The sequence below is a fragment of the Triticum dicoccoides genome, chromosome 3B (genome assembly GCF_002162155.2).
Source record: "Triticum dicoccoides isolate Atlit2015 ecotype Zavitan chromosome 3B, WEW_v2.0, whole genome shotgun sequence".
Taxonomy (NCBI): domain Eukaryota; kingdom Viridiplantae; phylum Streptophyta; class Magnoliopsida; order Poales; family Poaceae; genus Triticum; species Triticum dicoccoides.
Window position 1 is genome coordinate 742,184,308 of NC_041385.1, and position 14,246 is coordinate 742,198,553.

Genomic DNA, 14,246 nt, shown 5'->3' on the forward strand with positions numbered 1-14,246 from the left:
TCACCATGTTTGAGCACAATTCGACCTATTCACATTGTATACTCTCTCACGCACATTGTATATCTAGGTCACTCTCTCCAACCCGTCTCACTCTTTCGATCACACGGTGACCCTATGTGATTGGTTGACCTTGCTTCCTCCCACACACAAAATACATCTACACGTGTGTGACTGGATCATCTCTCAAGCTCTATCTTACAACCCTCACCCTTGCCAAAAGCTCAATCAGACAATATCTCTCCAGAGCATATATATTTGTTCAATGAATGTCGGACCACACTCACTTTGTCTCTCTATCTATATGTCTCTCGATTGACCTCGCTTTCTCACACCGTATCTTCCACGCGTTGAAGCTACTACCTCTCCATCCCTCGCAAAGCCAGAGCTATTTACATTGCAAGGGGCACTCCAACCTTGGATTAATTTGTGTAGGCATTTATTCCGGTTGGTTTAGATTATATTTTCGTAGCATTCGGCCCACAACTACTCCAAACACCGTTGCAACCCACACAACTCCCCTAGTTGATTTCCCTCTGGCCCGGTCATCGCTCTCTCGCACGTCCTTTCTCGCCTTCAACATCGCACCATGGTATTATTGAAAAAACTATGATGTTCTCTTTAATTATTATAAATAAGCTACAAAACTACACACCGATAGTCCACTTGGAATGGAACAAATTTCGACCCACAAATTAAAGTGCTACAAACTACACACCAAGGGCCCCACATGTCATGAAACAAATTTGGACCCATATACAAATTAAAAAATAAAGGACGAGGATCAAACATGCGATCGGGCCTTCAAGCCGCACGTCAGTAGGCAACATATGTAGAATAGCAATGTTTTTTATACCCCCCTTTGTTCACATAATGTTTTTATATTACCACAGCCTAATTAATGGATAACATGTAATATTATTTCTAGTACTATTCGCCCTCACTTACTGGTGGGTTCCATGTGTGCTCTCTCTGTCCCTCCTCCCCTTCTGCGTTTAGACGCACGGGCAAACAGGAAGAACTCACGGGCGATGTTGCCGTTAACCATACCTGGACGCGTTCACAAGTCTCGGCACCAGTTTCACGTACTAGAAGCACTAGTCAGTGTGTACGTGCAATGCACATTAATTTGGAAGTATACTAAGTGCATGCAGATATTAAGTACTAGGATATTATTTGCGTATTGTTATGTGATTAGCACTATTTTTGGCATGAAATTAACTGCACGCTAAACGTGTTGAGTGCTCGACATTGAGCAGCCTAGGTCATTGGATGACAAGGAATACATGTGGCTTGATGATGTTTTATATTTAATTTGATATGGCTCTAATAGAACATTCAATCGATCAAACCATAGACTTCGTTCAGTCTGACTCTGACTTTAAATTATATGACGATCGATATAAAATAAACAAAAATGATAAACGTTTGGATTTTAAGCATGGCAATCCAAACGTTTTTCATGGCAAATTTAGATTACGCGGCGGTGGCGGGGGTGTCTCACGGTGGGAAGCGGCTCCTCTGTCGTGCTCTGTGTGTCGTCGGGCCATTGACCGACGGCGACGGTGGCGTCTTGCGCCGTTGTTGGCGTTCTCCTGGACGTTGACCTAGCTTCAAGGAAGGCCAAAATGTTTTGGACTCCGGAGCGAGTCAACTAGCGGGAGGAGGCGACTGGCGTTGGTGCAAGGAAGCGGTCGACAGCGGCCATCCATGCCGTTGAGGGGGGCACTGGCACCCGCGTGGGGACAGGCGCTGTCAACGGTGCGGCAGAGACATTCGTGTGCACGGGCACCGGCATAGGCGCGCACGTCAGTGCACGCGCAGGCGCATGCGCTGGCAGGTGCACGGGCACCGGCACCGGCGTGCGTGTCAGTGCACACGCAGGCACATGCGCTGGCAGGTGCATGGGCGCGTGAAAGTCGGTGGGGACCTCGTGGAACCCCGTGGGAGCTAGCTCGGCGACAATGTGCGGCTCCCAGCCCATCAATGCCACGTGTATGGGCGCTGGCGTAGTCGGGGCGACGGGAGCCGAAACAGGAGCGGGGACAGGCGCGGTGTTTTCCCGCAAGGCCAGTTCAAGCTCGTCCCAAAGCGCCTTATGTTCTTGAGACTCCGGCTGGGTGCCTTCCTCAGGAAACTGGAACACTAAGGGCAGACCATCATGATGCGGCATGGCGTATGTTTAGGCCAGGCTAGTTTGAGGTAGACGATAGGAGAATCTGAGACGAAGAGAGAAGATTGTAGAGATACCGGGTAGTGCGGGGTTGATTTTAAACTGCGGCGCCGTCGACATTAAAAAAGTGGGAGCAGTTGTTACGAAGGTGGGCGGCGGAGCCTGGTCAAAGGGCTCACCTCCCGGTGAGCCTGCATAGCGGTCTGCTTGCACGCCTCCCTGACAGCCGGCGCAGCGGTCTACTCACACACCTCCCGTCGACTCACACGCTTTCTCGGACGGCACCTGCCGATGAGAAGCGGGGACTCGTGGCGGCACGTAAACGCCCATGGTTTCAATAGTGAAAGCGTTCGCCTTAACGTGACAGGTCTTTGTTCCAAAATACCTTGGCTCTTCATTTGTGCAACTTGTCATAAGCAGTTTGTCTAAAATTGAAGAAAAAACTTACGAAGTAATATTTGTGCCATATCACGTGACCATGCTCCGTTTCAAGAATTTATGCTCACTTTTGGATTTTCTGAAATTTAAGATCCAGGATTCGAAACATTATCATAACTTGCATCATGCAATAAATTTTCAAGCCGTACATCTGTCCTGTTGTATTTCTTAAGAAAAGATTTGGTCAAACATTTTTCTTAGTTAGACTTCAGACAAGTTATATATGTAGAGTAAAAGGATAATCCCTCCGTACCAGTGCATTGCTTGATATATTAACTCAAGTACTAGGCACGAACAAACGGGCTCAATTCTGTGCTCATCCTGGTGTAGTAGTAGTAGTACTAGGCAATGCAGTTGACGGGTGACCTTGACGAGCGGCGACCGAGGGAATTGAACCATGCTCGGCACGGTAGGTAACATTGTCTAGTTACTAAAGCATCCCTCCGTTGTTCATCGGTACTCCCTCCTTTTCGGTTTATAGGGATTATCTCAAAATTTTAGTTTTTCCATTTTATAAGGCTCAATTTGGTTGTTTCCCTTCACATGTTCAGATTCCAAGGTGCATTAAATCATTGCATGCAAGTATTGAGAGAAAATTGACCAATGCATGTACTTTATGCATGCATGCATTGCAATTAATGCATTGATAAACATAATTTTTTGAGAAAAACAAGAGCGTTAATTAGGTGCTTTTGCAAACTGCAAAAAGTATTCCACCACTCACCATCTACCTTGGTTGGTGAGATTTTTGGATTGAACCTTATAAACTGGAAAGGAGGGAGTAGTCATTATGGACCGGGGACATGATTTCTTAGGGCTGGAATTCTGGCCGCCAGATATTTCAACTTGAAATGCTGAGGCTCGATTGGTTGGGGTTGCCTAATGTGCGTACCATGCACACCACCTAAGGACACGAGCTCGGTTTTTTTTTAGGATCAACACGAGCCAAGGTCTGGCTGGTACGCCGTTGGGTCCTACCATTCGATAATGCGAAAGGAACCTTTTAAATTGCCGAACGAATCTATGTGTATTACAATACCCGTATTTTCCTTGCAAATACTAATCTCAATGTGGTAATTGATTTATGACGAGTTGTTGAATTAGAGTGAGTTTGTGATATAGTGATCTCAACGTGGATTTCACATTTCATGGTATCCCTAATAAGTTTTCCAATGCAAATTCAAATTTAAAAGATGAACAATATGGAGGTGAGAAAAATTTGTATGTATCAAGCATATGACCACACACACACACACAGAGACACACACGCACGAACACAACAACAATCCAATAAGTATAGTGCATCTATTTTTCCAAACCATGCATGCTTGGCACGAATTCAAAAATACTCCTTCTATTCCTAAATATTAGTCTTTTAGATAGTTCAACAAGTGACTACATACGGGCAAAATGAGTGAATCTAGACTCTAAAATATGTCTATATACATCCGTATGTGCCAGTCCATTTGAAACCTCTAAAAAGACTAATATTTAGGAATGAAGGGAGTAAAATGTAAGACATCCATGGTCCTCAGTTCAATATTTAAAATGAACATGAAACTGAAACATGAATATTAAGTCTAGTACTATAGTACATGCAAATGTTGTGTTTAGGCGGAGCTATGATTGTCGGGGGTCAACCCCTCGATCTTAGATAAAGTTGTGGAGCTCTCTTTAGGGTTGTTTAGATTATATTTGTCCCCACCCTCCCAACCACCGATTGGTTGTGCACCCCCCACCCCTCCTCCCCGGGAGAATATCATGTGCCCCCATACCTTAGATGCTATATGCCGATACGAGTTGCTTGGAGCTTGTAGATCCGAGATATAGCAGCTCACATGATGTGTCTTAATATTTTTGCAGGAAACCTTGATGAGTTTGAGAATTGCACACAATTTGTACAAAAACTATTCAGATGCCCTTTGATCCCATATCCAACGACCTCAAAGCTCGTATCACCGTAGCATCTAAGATGAAGGAGGACATCATATTCTCCTGTATGTAAGAATATCATGTGCTACCACACCTTAGATGCTTTGGTGATACAAGCTCTTCGGAGGCGTTGGATTTGTGACCCAACACCTCCTCGGTGGTTCGAATGATTTTTTGCATAAAACCCCCAAAAGAGTTCGGCCATTGCTTAAAAGCACAAAGACTTCTCAGATGCCATTGGATCTCAGATCAAACGACCTCCAAGCTCGTATCACCGTAGCATCCAAGCTGTGATAGCACCTTATGTTTTCTCACACGGGAGAATATGAGGTGCTCCTGCACCGTAGATTCTATGGTGATACGAGTTCACTGAGATCTAACGGCCCACAGTAGGAGGTTTTAATGTTTTTGCAATATACAGCTGATAGAGTTTGGGAAATGCGCAGAAAGTACAAGTACTACGCATGTGCCATCTGATCACTGATCATACGACCTAGATGCTCATATCACCGTAGCGGGTAATTAAGCTATGGGGAGCACCTAATATGAGCAATGGGGAGCCGTTGGATCGAAGATGCAGCGGCACACATGAGGCCTGAATGTTTTATTTGCAAAAAAACCCTTTGGAGAGTTTGGAAATTGCGCATAATTACAAAGACTACTCCCAAGCCATTGGATCTCACTTCCAACGGTGTAAAAACTCGTATCACCATAGTATCTAAGCTGCGGGGTGGATGCAATATTCTATGCCGCTGTCATTTTTGTTCGTAAACTTGTAAAATACGTGTAGCTCATGCCGTTACTTGTCTAACCGCGCAAAGTGTTTGTTCAAAAAAACCATCCTACACTGAAATATCAGAACAACACATGGGGGTCCCACTTGTCATTAATCAGATTTGGACCTAAAACTAACAAATCTGAAAGATGAGATTCGAACTGGCAACCTGGACTACAAAGCATAAGTTGATAGCCTAAAAAAACAAACGGTTGTTGGCTTTGTTCCATAACTTGATTTTATACATTACTTGCGTTGAGTAGAGTAGAGGGAGTGCCTCGTCAACAGGTGCATGACCGTTGTCTCACTTACTGGTGGGTCCCAGGTCTACGATCTCAATCTCTCTTCTCTCCATCGTCTAACCTTTGCACGGGCACACACGAAGAGCGGCGCTAGCTTGCCGTGGTGTTATTACAACTAAAAAAAAGCTTGGAAAATAGAAGAATCGCCTAGAACAAGAGACATTGTGGCTGGTCGAGACGGAGCTAACCACATCTATCCTCCATGCCATGTTTGCATGATGAAGCTGTGTGGCTAGTGGGGTGTTTTCGACCGACTGGCTGGGTCCCGAGGTCGAACCATAGGTACTACGTCTGATACAGTATGTTTTTACATGCACATTTTTCCTCCGTGCCGAGACGTGGCACACCCTACCGCGCGGTTTCGAGGTCCTCCCGGGTGGTGCACGCATATATTCTTCCTGACGTGGGACGCCCTACCGAGTGTTTTATGGGCCCTCCTCGGTCGTAGCGCCAAAGCAAGTAAATGAGTCGATAAATCATGAAAGACCACCTTTCCCGCCGAGTACATCAGTGAAGCACGGTGGCTAGCTAGTTGGGCTAGTTTGACCGATTAGCTAGGCCGCCGCCACATTTGTTTTTTCACCCCTTTTTTTATCTACTTGCCGGCAGGTAAATTTAAATATCCACCGTGGCGTTACTCTGGTGTTTGGGTGCGGCAGGATTTTTAATTTTTTGATTGACGGGAGCAGGCGCAGGAGGATTTTTAATTTTTTGATTGACGGGAGCAGGCGCGGCAGCAATTAGTCTTGATGACGCCGCCTGTAAAATCCACTGCTCCCTGATGTGAGAAGTCGTCGACTGGTGTTTTACCGTAGTGAAAACCAAAAGATTCCCCGCTCATCGGCTGGCTCCCTCCGCCTTCCCGTAGATTGCATTGCCTTTCAACCATTTCGCCCCCTTTGCTTCCTCTCCCCATTGCTTCTACCTGGTGCCATGGCGGCGCAGCAGATCACAGAGACCAAGGTGAGGCGCCTGACACAGGAGCTCCATGCCAAGGATGCGGAGCTCAGGGCCAAGGACGTGGAGCTCTGTGAGCTCAAGGAGGAGAGGAGTGCCATGCTCCTCCGTTATGTGCGGGAGCTCATGGAGCTTCAAAAGCGGCAGGCGTCCACCACAAAGATGCTTGTGGCGTCGGCGGCGTTGCTGCAGAAAGCGGGAGATACGATAGGCCGTCAGGGGAGCCGGCTGGAATGCAAGCGGGCCGATCGTGACGAGGTCCAGGATCGCCTCAGCCACTTGGTGAACCAAGTTGCCACACACGTGTTGCGGCTGCGCGATGCCTACCGTCGTGCCAGCGTGACGATGCCAGCCATCGGGCTAAACCCGTTCGACCACCCGGTCGACTTCAACGAGCTGCGGCTTCCTGACCTGGTCTCCTTCTTCACCTATATCTCCGAGGAGCTGAGCCGTCTCCGCATGATGGTGGGGGATGAGCTGGACAAGGAGGGGTTGCGGGCTGCCATCGCTATTGCCAGGCGAATTGTTTCAGGGCTCCGTCACCGAAATCCATTCGTGCCATTGGACGCCCTCTTTGACGAGCTGGCTCCCGTCGACCGGGAGCGGGCTCTGCGGGCGGTTGCACCCTGCATCACCAACGTCATGCGCCTTGAGAAGCAGAGGGACTTCGGTGGTGTTTAGGCGCCCTCTGCATGTGCATGTCCATGTCTCGGCGCAACATGACTGTTGGATCAAACTCAGACGGTGCAGATCAGTCACTATAGCACAAAGCGTGTGGGTGTGTTTGGTTGCATTCTCATCTCAATATAGTTGTTTCCTCTTCTTGTATTTTTGTCAACCTACTAGTGTGGACTCATGCACCCTTCATGCACTCTGCCAAACACCCAAAAGTGGGTTGAGAAGGGAACTTTTGCTCCCATCCCGTGCACCCTTCATACACCCTGCCTAACACTATTCGTGCTTCACATGGTTCTTGTTTCATGGAGTACTGTAGCACCGTACTCTCCGTGCGCTGTGGACCTAGTTCTGTTAACATTGATCTCACCGTTCATTCTCGACTGGACAGTCGAAAAAGCGGTACTATTTTACATATAGGAGTAGTTGACATGCACACAACATCATTTGTTATCGTCATAGCATCCACAATGTGCTCTTTTCCCGCCTCCATGGCCTCCTCTAATGAGTTGGAGGCAGGCGCCATACACTGCAAATGACTGCCTTCAAGCTAAAATGGTTAGCATCAACTCCAAGCTAAGAGGCGCCTCCAACTTTCCCTTCAGAGTAAAATAATACCGAGTCCCTACTTGTCATGCTCACAGGTGCATGCTGTATGCTAAATTGGTTGATTGAAAAATCGATTTTTTAGGTGCATGGTGGCTGCTATGGGGTCCGCCTTGGTGGCCAAACTAAACTTTATACACTACACAGTTTTGGGCAAAATTTAGAGGCAGACATGTGGGTCCCAGCTTAGAGGTGATACAGCCTCCAAACGTTGTGGATGCCCTTACTACACTAGCAACAAGATTGTGTAATACTGACGTATGAACCACTGCACATGCCTAGTAGTAGGAGCACTGTGTATGTTCAAGTGGCTGCCGTATTTCACACTCCTCCGTTGTAAGAGTGGAAACGCTAGTTGTAATCATTTTTTTCTTTAGAAAAACAATGGACACGCTCTACCATGCGGATCCTCCTCCAGCCATGCACTAAATTACTCACTTTTGCGGACGTGTGGGACAGCCAGCACCTGGGTCCACCAGCCATGCACTAAATTACTCCGTAGTAGAGTGACGGTAGACTACCCCGATCGAACCGCCGCAGTAATGCCCAATGAGCCGTCAAATCACAAAACCCCCTCCTTTCCAGCAGTAAGTTGGATGGACGAAGCAACCATCATTTCACTCTTCTCTCTCAGCTTCCTCTCTTGAAGAAAACCCCCACTCGCTTCGCTTCTCCCTCATCTCGTTCCTCCTTTCACTCTTCTCTCTCACCTTCCTCTGTTGGATGGATGCCAGAACACCGGCCGACGTGATGTTTATGGCTCTGGCCAAAACCATTGAGGCTCATGGTACGAAGAAGCGCAAGCACCCCGCCGAGACTACCGCAGACAAGCTCAAATCCATCGCCCTATCCAAGCCCCCCTGAGGGAGTCCTGGATTAGGGGGTGTCAGGATGGCCGGACTAAGACCTTTGGCCAGACTCCCGGACTATGAAGATACAAGATTGAAGACTCCGTCCTGTGTCCGGATGGAACTTTCCTTGGCGTGGAAGGCAAGCTTGGTGATACGATATGAAGATCTCGTCCCACTGTAACCGACTCTGTGTAACCCTAGCCCTCTCCGGTGTCTATATAAACTAGAGAGTTTTAGTCCGTAGGACGAACAACAATCATACCATAGGCTAGCTTCTAGGGTTTAGCCTCTCTGATCTCGTGGTAGATCTACTCTCGTACTACCCACATCATCAATATTAATCAAGCAGGAGTAGGGTTTTACCTCCACCGTGAGGGCCCAAACCTGGGTAAAAACATCGTGTCCCTTTTTTACTGTTACCATCCGCCTAGACGCATAGTTTGGGACCCCCTGCCCGAGATCCGCCGGTTTTGACACCGACACCCCCTCTTCGGGATCCCTCATTAAGCAAGTCCAAGTAATGTCTCTTGTTAACGATATCTTTCTCGATCTTGATCGTGTTTTTTCATCTAACACGCAGTACTAGTACTGGTAGTACAACTTTCTAGGTGATCTTGCATGTGATTTTAGTGTGCCAAATGACGGTTCTAAATTCCTCTTTTGACCAAAACATGCGAGAGGTTGACACTAATTTCTTATAGATTACTTTTAACTACTCCCTCTGTCCCAAATTTCTTGTCTTAGATTTGTCTAGATACGGATGTATCTAATGCTAAAACGTGACTTGATACATCTGTATCTAGACAAATCTAAGACAAGAATTTTGGGACGGAGGGAGTACTTTATGAACATCAATGCTACCTTTGAAGATGGTATATTTGCATCAGTAACTTGTGTTATGGATATTGCAAGTAATCCCTCTGCTCTCATGCCTTTGAAGACATGTTCTTGTGTATTTGTTCACTCATTTCTGTGCGTATATGTAGTCATATATGGAGTATAATATCGAAAATCATCTTATATTTCTGAACGGAGGTAGTAATAAAATATGGTTTCTGTTTGAATTAGAACCAGGTCCGCGGTGGAGATGAAGTTCTCAAAGTCATGCCTTGTGAACTGGAAGACCTGATGACGAGTTCTACTTCTGAACTATCCAACTGTTGTGTCCTTGTCGCCACGTGTCCTGAACTAGTGTTTTCCTGTAGCTTTGTTGTCAGGCGTGTTCTCAAGGCTGTACTTGACCACAACAATTTCCTGGCCGTGCCTTCGATTACGAAGGGTGTGGTTCTTGTAAAGCTTCCCAACAAATCTGATGCATCCTGTCTTAATCATCATGTTTATGAGTGGAAAGACCACTCTGTTAGGTTCTCCAAGGTTGACAAGATGGTGATGGTGCATGTAGACATCTCACACGAAGTCCATGGCCTAGTCAGTTATGCGGGGTTCATCCCGTAGGTCGGTGGCAAGAAATAGTCTGCAGAGTTTAGTTAGTGCAACTTTGCTTGTCTGTAGTAAGTACTATTGTTCAGTACTTGATTAGTGTTTGTGAACCCTGTATTGTTTATTAGTACTGCCGCTTTCGGTGTGTGGCCAGTACTAAGAACGGTCTATGTTAATGTCTGTCCACTCAATTCAATCTGTTTATTTTGAAGTATCCAAATCATATTTTTTGTGAGGACGGTTTATCAATTATGGTTACACTCCAATATATGTATGCATTGCAGGGTTTATTGCACCCACCAGGATTTCCAGTCCCATGGATGTTCGGTCCATACGATTTTTCACGACCTTTGGACTGTCCTGCTTGTGGGAGTAGGCAGGGCCCCTGCATGCCACGCGTGGTTGGACGATCAATCTTCTGTTTAGTACTTCAACATAGTGATTTCCTGGTAAGGATTCACTCGTGTCACATCAAGTAAATCTTATTGATTTACTGTCTAAATCCTATTGATTTAATGTCATGTTTTCTTTCTTTTCCTGCAATTTTACGATGCATGTTTTGCCATGTGACATTCATCATAGAATAAACCATCTGGTTTGCTCTACGATGGCTATTTTTGCAGGTTTCACTTCTTATGTCGTGTCAGTAACGAAGGCACTGTCCATCACTTATATTACTGGAAAAATTTGGATCAGTCTGTTGTCTGAGTACAAGCTGAATCCCTATGATGAACTGAAGTTTGGTTTAACAAAAACGCCACAATTAGTCCTTCTCGCGTTTAAAAGAAATGAAGAACAAAACTGGATCACGGTCATGGATCCTAGTCAAGTTAGAAAGCTGATCATAGCAGACCAAACACGATCGCCGCTGTCACACACGTCGGTACCACCTTCAACAATGGATCAAGCACCGGCAGTTGCTCTAGCACTGACAGCGACAGCAGCTCAGTCTGATCCAGCCACCAAAACCAAACCAGCGTCAGCAGGGCCCCCTGCTTCCGCCTCCCATGGCTGGCTGCGCTTCAGTGCATGCATGACTGCCCCACCGTCTCCTAAATCGTTAATGCCGACGTCCTCCGTGCGCTTTGGTGCGCTCACCGTGTTGCCGCCCTCTCGCGTTGTCAACATGGTCAACAAACAACAGGAATCGGCAGAAGTACGTGGAGAGGATGACAGTAGGGGCCCACCACGTCAGTGTATGGAAAAATAAAATGCTTCCTCCTAGTGTTTTCCTGACATCTGGGACCCACGACATTGTGAGCGTATATAGTCAATAGACAAGAGAACAACACAAGATCGGCTGACACATCGGACGTAGCTACTCGAGCAGTATTTTTTTTGTTATTATTGAGACGGAGCAGGGTTTGAACTGGGCTGTGGCCCGTCTAGCCCAGGCTTATATTTTATGTTCACCATGTGACCAGCCAGCTATTTTCTCTTTGTGAAAATGAGCCCAGTTTATTTTTTCTGAAGAATACCCAATCCAGGCCTACTTATTTTTCTACGCCCTGATAGGCTGCAACTCTTTCAAGACGCCTGCAAATCTTGAAAGTAATATGAAATGGGTTGTAAATATAAAAATAGATGACAAATTGGCAATTACTTTATAATTTCTGAATTTTTTTCACATTTTCAGATTCCTATTTTACTGGGCATTAACCTAATTTAAATATATCTTCAAAGTACTTTAAATCTGGCTCGACATTTCGGTATTAAAAATAGTTTGGAACCCACAGAAATATGCGAAATTGGCCCTGGCCAACCAAAAAAAATGACTGCAATAAATTGCATAAGAAGTTGCCATGAGCTATATATAAATTATTAAAAAAAAGAGGGAGTGGTCTGACTTGTGGGCCTGTTTAGTTGACGCGTATGCAAGATTTTTTTAGTTATTATATACATCAATAAACGATTCTAGAACACGTCATCCAATGGCTGTCGTGTTTCTTCAATCTCTGATCTTCTTGCTCCAGCCGCCAAAGCAGCGCCGGCGGGACCGCCTGCTCCCGCCTCCCGTGGCCGGCTGTGCTGCCGCGCAGGCCTCAGTGCCCACTACTACTCCCATCGCTGGCCAGGGCATCCCTCTACTCACCCACACCCCCTGTTATTCTGCGGCGACGGCAGCCTCACACCGCAGCCGAACCGGTGAACCCTCGTACTCCTCTCTGCGCGGGCTTCCACTGCCGCGTCTTCCCCGGCTCCGCGTCGTCCCCTTCCTAGGCCTCGTCGTCGTCCACCGCCGTGGTGCTCTCGGCGCGGCATGGTCAATGCAGTCAACGACCGACTTCCATCGGAAGAGTACTGTACGTGGAGAGGCTGACAGCTGGGTCCATGGCAGCCGCAAGGAAGTGCCTCCTTATTATGCGAAAAATAATTATTCCTACACCTGACAGCAGGGACCCACCAGACGGGCCACCAGTATTTTGCGAAAAAAACGTTTCCCCCTGACTGCTGGGACCCACCGGACGGGCCACCATATTTTTGCGAAAAAAACATTTCCCCCTGACTGCTGGGACCCATCGGATGGGCCACCGTATTTCATGAAAAAAAATGTCCCCCCCCCCCCGCTGTCAGCTCGGAACCACCGGAAGTGCCTCCTTATTACGCACAAAAAAATGAATACCCCCTTGCTAGCTGGGAGCCACCTTGGTGGGAGGCCGACTTGTGGGCCTACTAAGTTGACTGGGACGGAGGCCTTTATCAACTTTAGTCAATATATGAACGATTCTAGCTCCAGTGGCCGCACGATGTACATCCAACGGCCGTAGTGCTTCTTCAACCTCCCGTCTTCTTGCTCCAGCCACACAAAGCAGCGCCGGTCGTGTCGCCTGCTCCTGCCGCCCGTGGCCGGCTGTGATGCCGCAGAGGCCTCACCGCCCCCTACTACTCCCACCGCTAGCCAGGCCATCCCTCTACGCACCCACATCCCCTGTTATTCTGCGGCGACGGGAGCCTCACACCGCAGCCGAACGAGTGAACCCTCATACTCCTCTACGCGTGGGCATCCACTGCCGCGTCTTCCCCAACTCCGCGTCGTCCCCTTCCTAGGCCTCGCCATCGTCCACCGCCCTGGTGCTCTCGGCGCAGCGTGGTCAACGTGGTCAAGGAATGGCTTCCATTGGACGTGAACTGTACATGGAGAGGCTGACAGCTGGATCCATGGCCGCAGCAAGGAAGTGCCTCCTTATTACGCGCAAAAAATTATTCCTCCACCTGACAGCGGGGACCCACCGGACGGGCTAGCGTATTTGGGGAAAAACATTTCCCCTTGACTGCTGGGACCCACCAGCTACATCTTCGCACGCAAGGAAGTGTGTCCGGGCTAAACAAAAATGATTCACCCCCTTATTGCTGGGACCCACCAGCTACATCTTCGCACGCAAGGAAGTGCGTCCGAAAAAAACGATTTGCCCCCTGGCTGCTGGGACCCACCAGCTACATATTCGCACGCAAGGAAGTGCCTGACAGTCGGGACCCACCTAGTCGAAGCGTACGTAGCGTTGTCATTCTGGTCGTGAACGTGTATGTACATACTGGTGGATGTAGAGGCATGCACGTGTCGTAGTAGAGGCGCGCATGTGTCGTAGTAGAGGCGCGTACGTAGCATGTACATGTACGTACAGCGGCCAGGGTGCAAGAAAGAAAATACGGCCACGTACGTACATACGGGCGGGGTCTCGAACGCCTACTCGCGCATACGTACGGCCAGGGCTCGTGTACATGGATGGGTCGGAACGGAGAAACAACATCATTGTCGTGTTCATGGGGAGCCAACCGGTTGGGTCGGAACGGAATGCGTCGTCGTATTCATCGGGAGGGCTTGGACGGAAGGGCGATGGAAACGAGGCCTGGCGTACCACAGAACGGAGGAAACGGCCTTGTGTTCGATCGGCCTCGTTCGAAATGGGATCCTGTTCATCAGGAGGGGTGTGGCGTACCGCAAAATGGAGGAAACAGACCTCCTATGGTCGAAACAGGGGTCCTGTTGATCGGCAGGGGTGTGGCGTACCGCAAAACGGACGAAATAGACTTGTGTTGGAGCGCTACGGTCGAAACGGGGGTCCTGTTCATCGGGAGGGGTGTGGCGTACCGCAAAACGG